Here is a 12,308-nt window from a genome sequence, read left to right on the forward strand (position 1 = left end):
ATATTCTCCATGCAACAAAAACAATAAGATTAATTTATATGTCCTGACTTGAAGTCGTGTCCTCAGTATATGCATACATTAAATACTAAAACAAATTGTGATCACAATCATCATAATATTGATTTCTTGTCTCAGTCAATCTATAATATCAGGAAAAGTCTAGGGACAATAAGAAGAAAAGCCAAAAACATTGAGAATCACTGATGATGTGACTGGAGTGAGAAAAAGCACTGAAATAATTGGGATAAACTCCACTGGGGAAGGCAACTATTTTATAACACTATTCCTCTGGGACTGAAAAAAATATGTCAGAGTCCCTAAGAGGTTTTCCTAGGTATTCATTTTCTCAAAGGGGCCTTTGACTTTATTTTAATTGAGATAGCATATACATATAGCAAAATGCACAGATCATAATTCAAGAATTCCATGAGTTTGAACAAATTTATGCACTCATGTAACAGTCAAAATCTAGGATGTTTTCTTCACATCAGATTTTTTTTATGCCCCCTTCTAGTCAATTTCCCCAATTTCTAGAGGCAAATATTATTGTGTTCTATCACCATAGTTTAGTTTTATTTGTTTCTAACTGAAATTTTATTAACTGAATTTCTGTTTGTACTCTTTTGTGTCTGCTTCCAACAGCATTTTGGGTATTCTTTCATGTTGTGTGTAGTTCCTTTTCTTTAATGTTGAAGGATAATTAATACATGAGTATGCCACATTGATTTATTGATCTTAAATTGAGGCATATTTAAGTGATTTCCAAATATTGGAATAAAATTACTAACATTTTTGTAAAAATACTTTTAAACTATACACATTTTTATTTATTTTAAGTAAATGAGTATGAAAAATGGCTGTTTCAATAAAAATGTTCTAGAGTTTGTATTCTTACAACATTTGGTTTGAGCATTTTTTTTCTTTTAATTTTAACCATTCTGGTAACTGTGCAATATTATTTCATTATGGTTTTAATTTCCATGTCTCTGATGACTAACAATTGATCACTTTTCAAGTACTTCTTTTTTTAAGTATATTATTTGTGAAATATCCACTCAAGATTTTGTCCATTTTTAAACTGAGTTGTTTGTTGTGTTATTTTTAATTTGTAACTAATTTTTATAAAATTTGGCAGAAGACCTTCATCAAATATGTGTTTTATTAATACTTACTCCCAGGGTTTTGTTTTTTCATTTTCTTATTAGTGTCTTTCAATGAAAGTATTTTTGATTTGAAGAAATCCAATTTTATTTATTTACTTTTTACATTTACTTTTTTTAAACAATTCCAAAGTCTTAAAAACTTATTTTTCCTAGACATTCTACAATTTTATTTTTTAAATTTAGGTCTGTGATTCTTCCTAAATTAATTTTGTATATACTGCGAGGTAGAAGTGAACATTATTTTTAAAATAATTTTTTCATTGACTCATCTAGTTGTTCTAGTATAATATGCTAAAATGATGTACTGTCCTTTTTGAATTTCATTGGAAGTTCTGTCAAAAACTATCTAACTCCATTTATTTTAATTCTGGATGGCTTTTCCCACTCTGATCTCTTTATCTATTCTTCTGCTCAAATTATACTATGTGGATTACTGAATCTTCATGGTAACCCTTGCTATGTACTATGAGTCTTATTTTACTCAAGATTTATTTGACTATTTTAATTTGTATGCTTTAATTCATGTATACTACTTTATTATATCTTTAAATTATTTAGTTTTGGTTGACAAACAGTTATATGTACTGTATGCACAGCACAATGTTTTGGAATATGCATACACTGTGGAATGACTAAGGTAAGCTAATTAACATAGGCACTACCTCACATAATTTATTTGTAGTGAGAACACTTAAAATCTACTACTTCTCCACTTACCTTCTGAAGCACAGAGTGGTTTCTTTGAAAGTTTGGTAAGTATAAATAAAACTTCTATAGACATTTATGTGCAGGTTTTTGTGTGGGCATTAGGTTTTCCATTCTTTGGGTAAATATCAGGAAGTGTGATTGATGAATTAATTGGTAAGAGTTTGTTTATATAAAACAGCCAAATTGTCCTCCCAAGTCATTTTTCACTCCCATTAGCAATGAGTAAGAGTTTCTGTTTCTCTACTTCCTCACCAGCATTTGGTATCATTCATGTTTTGGGTTCAAGCCATTTTGGTACATATGTAGTATATCTCATTGTCATTTTAATTTGCAATTCCGTAATGACATGAGATTGAGTATCTTTCCATATGCTCATTTGTCATTGGCATATCTTCATTGGTGAGATCCCTTTTCAGATATTTTCCCCATTTTAGATCAGAGTGATCACCTTCTTTTGTTGAGTTATGAGTTTTTTATGTGTTTTGGATAATAGTCTTGTATCAATTATATCTTCTGGAAACATGCTCTCCATCTCTGACTTATATTCTAACCCTCTTGACAGTGTCTTTCATAGAACAGAAATTTTTATTTTTATTTTCGTATCCAAAGAAAATAAAATCACTATCTCAAAGAGGTATATGCATTTCCATATTCATAGCAGCCTTATTCACAATGACAAAGATATGGAAGCTTCTACCAATGAATGAATGAATAAAGAAAATGTGTCACATATATATTTGTAAATATACATGCACATATAGACAGACACACTGAAATATTATTCCCTCTTTAAAAGAATGAAATACTGATATTTGCAACTATATGGATGAAACTTAAGGACAATATGCTAAGTGAAATAAATCAGACACAGACAGATATCATATGATCTCACTTATCTTTGGAATCTAAAATAAATTGAACTCATTGAAGCAAATAGTTTGGTTACCAGGAATTAGGAGATGGGGAAATTAAAGGATGTTCAATAAAATTAGTGTGTAGAATTATAATTAGAAGCTGAATAGGCTTTTAAAAAAATTTAATCAGTTTTAATTAGCTACACATGACAGTAGAATGCACTTTGATACATCATATATAAAGGAGTATAATTTCTCATTCTTCTGTTATACATGTTGTAGAATCCCACCAATTGTATAGTTATATATGCACATGGGGTAATAATGCCTAATTCATTCTACTATCCTTATTACTCTCCCTCCCCCTCCCTTCACTCCTGAATGGGTTCTTGAGGATAACCTGTATGGCATGGTGACTACATTTAACAATGTTATTGTATACTTGAATTTGGTATTTTTCATAAGTATTTTCATCACACACACAACAAAAGGCAACACAGATATACTCCTTTGCTTAATTGTGGTGATAATTTCACAAAATATATGTGTATCAAATCACAATATGGTACACCTTAAATATATACGATTTTCATCAATTGTACTTCAATACAAGTGACAATGTTTTTAATAAAGACCAGCTTTGCAATTTTTTCTTTCATGGGTCATACCCTTGGTGTTGTATCTAAAAATACATTACCATATGGAAGGTCATCTAGGTTTTCATCTGTGTTTTATTCTAGGAATTTTATAATTTTGTGTTTTACATTTGTGCATCCGATCCATTTTAAGTTAATTATGTGAAGAATGTAAGATCTGTATCCAGATTGACTGTTTATGCATGTAAATGTCCGATTGTTTCAGTGCTTTTTGTTAAAAAGACTGTCTTCTCTCTATTGACTTGCTGTTGCTCCTTTTTCAAATATCAGTTGGTGTTATTAATGGGAGTCTATTATTGGCCCCTTACTCTCACCAGTAGGTTGTCTATTCTTTAACCAATACCACATTTACTTGATTTCTGTACCTTTATTGCGTATCTTAAAGTTGGGTAATGTCAGTCCCCTAAATTTGTTCTACTTCAAAGTTGCTTTGGCTATTCTGTATCTCTTGCCTCTCCACATAAGCTTTATAATAATTTTGTCAGTATCCTTAAAATAATTTGCTAGAAATTTGATTTGGATTGCATTAGATCTGTAGATCTTTTTGAGAAAGAATGTCATCTTGACAGTCTGGAACTTTCCAACGCAGTTACATGCAATATCTCCCAATATTCTTTTTTACTTCTTTTATTGGGGTTTCATTGGTTTCCTTACATAAATCTTTACATATTTTGTTAAATTTATGCTTAAGGATTTTGAGAGTGCTAATATAAATTGTCCTTGTTTTAAATTTCAAAATGTACATATTCATCACTCGAATATAGGAAAATTATTGGCTTTTAAAAACTCATATCTTCTAAACCTACTTTCATCTTGGGTTAAAAGAACTTTAAGGAAAAGATAAACCCTTTCAGGGCACATGCCCCTGCTCCCTGCTCCCAATCCCTAGTGATATACTTCCTCTAAGTAGGTCCAACCTCTCCTGGTAGGTGGATATCAGTGAATTAATCCATCTACTAGTATGATCCAGTTCCAGATATCAGTGAATTAATCCATCTACTAATATGATCAAAGCACTCATGATTTAATCATTACCTAAAAGCCCCACCTTGGAATTTTGCTGCATTGGGGACCATGCTTACAACACATGTGCTTTGGGGAGATATTCCAGATCCAAGCTATAACAGTTGCCCCAGGGTATGTAATAAACATTTAACAACTGCTTCAAGTTTACTTTCAAATAACACTATTCCAATTCACAGGTAGTGCAAGTACCTTATAATAACAAAATAATCCTAATTCTTCCCTCCCATTCCTTGTATCATTCCTGTCATTTATTTCAACATATAGAAAGTGTACATATGTGTTCAACTTTAAATGTCTCCCAAAGGCCTGTATATTGAAAGGTTGGTTGCAAATCTGTGGTGCTAATGGGAGGTAGTAAGATCTCAGGAGGCGGGGCCTAGTGAATGGAAGTTAGGTAATTAGCACTCTGCCCTTGAAGGGGATATTAAAACTTTAGGCTTTCTCTCTCTTTGCTTCCTAGATGCTGTGATGTAAGTAGGTTCCCTAACCATACGTTCCTAGCCATAATGTTCTGCCTTGCCACAGGCCCAAATGTACCAGGACTAAGCAACCAAGGACTGAAAAATAAACCTCCCTTTTCTTTTATGCTGCTTTCCTCTGGTATCTTTGTCATAGTGACAAAGGACTGACTACCACACATAATACATCTTATACATAGCATATATAATAGAATACATGTTGCTATTATTCTTTTGAATAAATTTTCATCTTTTAGACCAATTAAGGATAAAAAAGTTTTCATTTATCCTCTATTTATTATTCCTTCTCTGATGCTCTTCCTTTATATATGTAGATCCACATTTCTGACCTATACATTTTCCTTTCTTCTAAAGAATTTCTTTTAACATTTCCTGCAACAAACTCCCTCTGAGAAAGTTTCCTCTGAGAAAGTCCTTATTTCAAACTTTGAAGGATAATATAGGACAAATTGGGTGTGACTTGTATCTTAGGTTTTGTATATGTACAATTTTTCTCTCCTCTAGAAGTTTCAGGATTTTTAAAAATTTTTCATTTTCTGTAGTTGACTATAACATGGCTAGGAGTAGATTTTTTGGCATTAATCCTGCTTGGTGTTCAACTTCCTGGATTTGGAGTTTCGTGTCCGAAGTTAATTTTGGAAAAAATTTTAGTCACTACTGTTTTAAACATTTCTTATGTTCATGTTTTCTCTTCTTAGTATTCCATTTATGAATTATATTAACCTTGATAATTGTCGTGCAGCACTTGAATATTCTGTTCTGGGTTATAATTTGTTATTTTGTTGTTGGTGGTGGTTTTTCTTTTGTTTTTGGTACAGGGGATTGAACTCAGGGGCACTCAACCACTGAACCACATCCCGAGCCCTCTTTTGTATTTTATTTAGAGACAGGGTCTCACTGAGCTGCTTAGAGCCTAGCTTTTGCTGAGGCTGACTTTGAACTCAGGATCCTCACAGTCTCAGCCTCCTGAGCTGCTGGGATTACAGGTGTGTGTCACCATGCCCAGCTACTTTTCAATTTTTGTCTCCTTTTTGCTTTTCTGTTTTGCAAGTTTTTATTTACATATCCTTAAGCTCACCTTATGTTTTGCTCTTCTCTCAAGGATCACAACCCTGCACTGTCTGGAAACAGTTGCCATGCATATTTCCCCCAGTTTCAGAGTTATTTATAATGTGAGAGTTATGTTTAATACCAGTTATTGTGGTAGGTCTGGCTACAGTGATTTTCATACTTAAAGGTCCTGTTGTATAAAATAGAAAAGATGGTATGTGTTCCTCCTGTGTCTAACAGCTCACGGTCACACCTGACAAATTGAGCAATCTATTAGAATCACTTGGCATTTCTCACACATCACGCACACACAAGAACCTCCCAAACTTACATGCATTAATCTACACAGTAGATGATGTAGAAACAGTGATGTAAAATGCCAACAAACATGCTCTATTTAAATGTTTTTTTTTTTTTTTAGTAACTATCATAATCTTTAAAATAGAAAGTGGTTTAAAAAAGAGCTGCAAAACTGGACTTAGACTTGCAAACATAATTCAGTCATAATAATCTGGCATTGCTAAGATTTTATTTGAAAATGTAAACCATTTTTTTTGTAATTATTTAGGTCAAAAGTAAACCATTTGTGAAGGACAGAGGCTTAGAGATATAATATAAAACTTGATGTTAAAAGATGTGATTTAAAATTTTGACTCTTCTCTAGATTTGTGACCTTGGGAAAGTTACTTGATCTTCTGTATCATATTTTCTTCATTTCTTAAATGGACTAGTAAACCTCAAGGAATAGTTTTAATGCTAAGTAACATAGGTAAAGAAGCTGGCTCAGGATGGGCACTTATAAATAACTCTTAAATCTTATAAGGAGAGAAGAGAACTGTAATCTTTGAATATTTTCAAGATTTTACATTGAAAAAAAAAAGAAAGAAAGAAAGCTAACTACTAATCAGTTCAGGGTGGATTGTGAGAAGTAATTAACTTTAAAACGTGATATTAATGACATATTAATAATACAGTGATTTCTGGTGTCCTCTCCAAAAGGAAGCGTTATAATGGTGAACTAAGGAATGCATTGAAATCCTTAGAGAGGTCTTAATAGATTTGCATCACCAATTGAAATGTATATTTTCTTTCTCAGGGTGGTAGCTGAAAGAAATCCATCAGAAGCTTCCCGCTTGACACAATGTTCTTTAGGAGTTACCTGGCCTTGTACTGCAGAGCACCTCCAGGCTGATGGTTTTTATACTGTGCTCAAACTCTTAAGTTGAACTTCAGGTTAAGTTTCAAGTCCTACACAGGGTTTCAATTAGAAAATAAATAAATAATAAAAAGCAGAAAGAAATAAGGGAAAAGGGGAAGAGAGGAGGGGAGAATAAGGGAGCAATAGAAAGGTGGGGAGAATTTCTTGCTATGTTCTGTGATACTACCTAATTTTAATAGCAATAGTAGTCATCATTCTTATCTTCAACATCAGCATTGCTATAGTTAATAAGAACTTACATACATTCTCAAAAAATTGTATGGACTGTTTTAAGACGATATGAAAAGCCTCTGGTAGCATAAGGATCAAAAACGAGCACACCTCATTCCAATCTCTGTTTCTTTCTGATACTGTCTCTTGTCTTCTTTGAGAGTCTATTTGATGTAGGTTAGCAAGGAGAAAGTTTATTGAGGAATTTTCGTAGGGTCACAATTTATGGGAATTGAGGAATGAAACATAGTAGGGCAAAGGGAAGAGTTGGGGTGTGAGTCAATCACAGCAATATCTCAGCTGTCCTGTTAAGTCAACTGTCCCAAAGGACTGTCTGAATTGTGGTGTAGGGCCAAGTCTTTATACTCCCACCATTGGATGTGGCCACAGTTGTTGTGTTAATAACCCATTTAATGTATGGTACTTGCAGAAGGGACCTTGAACTTGAGCAGTGCCAAGTCACTTCTTTAGAGTCACTTCCCCAACAGGAATGCAGGCTGCCAGATATCATTCACAACATTCCAAGAAGCATGAATAAAAGTCTTTTAGTCCTGATGAGGGATCTGGGTGACAAAGCAAAACAATATTGTATTTATCTCCCCAATGTACAACAGTGCTTCTTTCAAATGTAGAGTCACCAGAAGAAACCTGACTCAGAAAAAAGAGACTAAATCAGAGGAATAAGTATACATAATCTAAGAATAATAATTCAATTAAATTATCTTTATGGGGAAAGGAAACACATGCTAATGCATAATAAAAATTTTAAAAAGAATGATTCCCAGTATGGGAAAGCTAATTTTTTTTAAAAAAAATTTACACTTAGAGATGGGATGTGGTCAGTGGTAGAACACTTGCCTAGCATGCGTGAGGTCCTGGTTCCATACTCAGCATCACAAAAGAAAAAATATATATATACTAAGGCAAGTCCTCCAATAAGAAAATAGGTTAACACCTGTGCACTTACCACTCAAACTTGTTAATTCTACATACTTGTTACTTACACTTTGTATTCTCTCTCTAATTAACTTCTCTTACTATTTTTACTCTTTTTATTATCTTGGTTTAATTTTTAGCTGTACTGCACATATTTTCATATGTTCTATTCTAATCATGACATGGAATTTTAATGTTTTGTGCACTTATAGAATTGAATTAAATATATCCTTCAGTTCATTGTAAACCATTATTATCATTCTACACAACACTTGTGCTTTTACTAGTATTTTTTAATTTTAATTCAACTCTCCCTGAAGTCACTTCTCCCTATGGGCATCTACTCTAACGTGTTTGATATGTCTTTCAATATGCATATTTTTGGATATAGTGTTCATAATTACCATGTTCATTGTACACAAATGGCACTATGCTATAATCTCATTCTCTCTCTCTCTCTCTCTCTCTCTATATATATATATATATATATATATATATATATTTCAAATTTTTTTCACCATTCTCTCTACAATACTACCTATGTACCTAGTTAATTTTCTTCTTCCATGGAATATGCCCACCAAATATTACTTCACCATCTCCCCCACAATGAGATACCTAGTTTTCCTTCCATGGGGTATGGATGTCTCATGATGGTAAGACTATTGTGATTAAAAGATAATATATGTATGGTGTTTATGGAGTTGCCCCATGCCCAGTTAGAGTTAAGCAAATCATCACTATCAATATTACTTTAATTAAAAAAAAAAAAACCCTAAACCCCTATAACTTCCAAACTCACTCAGCCACATATATCTTCCAAATCTACCTGGAGCAAAAGCATCAGAATCACATGTTAATCCCACCAAGGGGAGAGTACTGCAGCCTCTCCATCATTTTCCTGCAGGTGCTTTCCACCCTCCAATGTTCTTATCACAAAAGCCTCTAGCAAGTAAGGAGTGGAGTGGAGAATACTGTGACGAATCCTATCCTAAGTGCTGCCCAATGCTGCAATAAAGCCTTTGTTCTCAATAGAGAGTTTCAAATGGGCTCAGAGCAGATCAGGTTGCAGCTTGTAGCATCAAGCCTGAGTCCATACTCCTTCCTAGAAGTCTGAATTTACTCCTCCTTCCTGATTCCCTAGCGGAAAGAATCAAACTTTCCTTCGAGATTTGTTCCCAAGCCTCTCTTGACAGCCTCATTGTAGACATCTTGGTTGCTCCTAAAACTGACCAAATCTTTAACAAAAAAAAAAAAAAAAAAGGTCAAGGAACTATTGAGAAGCCACATTGCAGTTTAGATTTTACATAGAGGAAAAGTCAATTTAATATAGCAAATAAAAGAAAAACTCCTGATAAGTTCCAAAATCCTTTAGAAATTCTGCCTACAAACATAAGTCACAAAATATGGGATAATAAAACAGTCAGAAGAGGTAGAGTCAGGTGTGCTGGGTTCTCTCAGGTTCTGGAACACTCTGATGCTGTGATCTCAGACACTTCTGAACCCTCAGCTCACAGAGTACTCCTCTGGACCATGGGATCTTGAATGAGATTTTTAGTTCTTCTTCAGAGTCTCAACTTTTTAAAAATAACCTTGCTCTAATTCAGATCTTTTGAGTACTATTTCCCCCCTATTTTTAGCTAATATATATTATTGAATTAAGGGAGAAGAAAAGATAGTAGCAGACAAATTGCTACTGGCTAACAACCAACTGGTCCAAATACATTTATTTTGAAGGATTTAAACCTCAGACTATGGAGCTGAAAAAATAATTTAGAATAAAAAAAATAATTTAGAATATTGAGTCCAACCACTTCATCTTACAAAATAAGAAAATATTGTGACATGAAGCAGTGAAGAGATTTGCTTGATGATGACCAGTTCGAAAAAGTGGCATGAGGTCCTAGTGTGACTCTTTTGATATGAAAGGCTGGTAGTTTCCCTCTTATTGGTTCACCTGAGGAAAATCAAAATTCTAAGCTAGAACTGGGTCTCAGAATAATACATGAGCATAGTCCCTGCAGGAGCCTTTTGATGAACCCAGCCTAATTCCATCTTGAGATTGGGAGCCAGGGGCTGGGGTTGTGGCTCAGTGGTATAGAGCACTTGCCTAGCATGTGTGAGGCCCTGGGTTTGATTCTCAGCACCACATATAAATAAATAAAATAAAGGTCCATTGACAACTAAAAAAATAAAATAAAAAAAAAGATTGGGAGCCATCTATCAAAAAGTCATCAAAAGTTAATTTCTGTTTTACTATAAATTACTGCAATTTCTAAACTTGTTTGGAATTTCTGCTCATGCCTTGAACTCACCCATGCCTAGCTTTCCCTGACCAGATAACAATCCTCTCTGAAACCTCAGTGGCATCTCATAAATTCTGATGTTGGGATCTGAATTTACTCCCTACCTTGAAATATCATGCCATGTAGAATATTAACCTGCTATCTGCCTTTATATTATGCTTGCCAAAGTCCTTTAGCTGTAAGTTCTCAAGACACCCTCCTTTGCAACTTTTTGTGCTATAAAATCATGTTCCTGGAAAGCTGGGGTACGGATTTCTATCCCGGGGTTTTCAGGAGAGATCCTGAAAAGAGACAGTCTTGGCCAGCTTCCACAAATACAATCTTGTTTAATTTGATTTAAAGTTGGAGTTGATGGTCTTTTCCTTGTGTCGGGGTTTAACACCTTTATTTATTTGTTTTGTCAGTCCAAGTGAAGATTTTCTACCTCTTTTTGTACCATTTCTGTTGATTCTCGCCTTCTTGCTTAGTATTTTTCTAAGAGGCATATTTGGGCCATGCTATATTACCCTATACATTTTTTTTTCTGGGCTGTGCTATATCACCCTATGTACTTCCCCTCACAATATGCATACATCCTTACTTTTCAACCAGAACTTTTCAGGATATATTCCTACACGTAATCATCTTCTAAATTAAGCCCCACTGCAACATTATAAATGCCTGAGGGGTAGGATAGGTCAGTAACCTTAATTCTGAATAATAATAATTAAAACAAATGAACTGTACACCTATGGCCAGAAAGATAATGATTATAATTTCCCTATTCATTCTATTGACTAAGTCATATTCTCTAATATGACTTTTAACATTTCTTTTCTCTTATTGATGATGGTCTTGAAATTTACCATCAATGATTTAAAATTATACACACACAAAATTTTGGCAATTTGTCTGTGAAACTTGCTTATCCAATAAAGTATAAGTGATGCAGCAAGTCACTTCTGGAGTATCTTAACCTACAACATTTGACATAGTTGGAAAAATAAATAGAATATATGAGTAGCTACCATATTTAAGTAGACCTTAGAAATATCTGATTAGAACATCTTGGGAAAAAGTCCTTTCTCCATTTTTGACCATAACACTATCTTCCATATCCCAAACTTTATTAGTTATTGAAGAACAACCATCTTCGACCTGATAATAACATCAGATTCCTCTTCTACTCCTACCAATATCTCCAGCCTGACATTCTACTACTCCCGTTGCTGCCTTTAACCATCCTAGAAGACAAAGGAAGACATTTCATCATTGTCTTTTTCTCACATACCCCTGATATCCTAAATGGGAAATTGGTATTTGAAAAATTTTTTGAAAAACATTATGAAGAACAACCATGCCACATTTATTTAAATAAAACTAAGCATATTTACTCCACCAGTTATCTAATCCAGAGAAATACCGACATGCATAGATGGTTTTAGCCAAGAATGTGGAGCTGTAGATTTGTTCATAATAGCATTTGACTGTGAAACTTGATTATTAATAGCAGCAAAAATTGAAAAGAACCTAGCTTGTGCTTGGGCAGGGGAATGTGGTGATAAATGGCTAAATCAGAAATCTATTTTGATAGACATAATTAACGGAATTTGCTGACTGATGAGATAAGGGTGAGGGGCAAAGTTCAGTGTCCTGGATATCCCAAGAATGTTTGGCCTGAGGAACATGGAAGCATGAACTATCCAATAACCAAGAAGGGGA

Source organism: Urocitellus parryii, chromosome 1 (assembly GCF_045843805.1).
Source record: "Urocitellus parryii isolate mUroPar1 chromosome 1, mUroPar1.hap1, whole genome shotgun sequence".
In the NCBI taxonomy this organism is placed as follows: domain Eukaryota; kingdom Metazoa; phylum Chordata; class Mammalia; order Rodentia; family Sciuridae; genus Urocitellus; species Urocitellus parryii.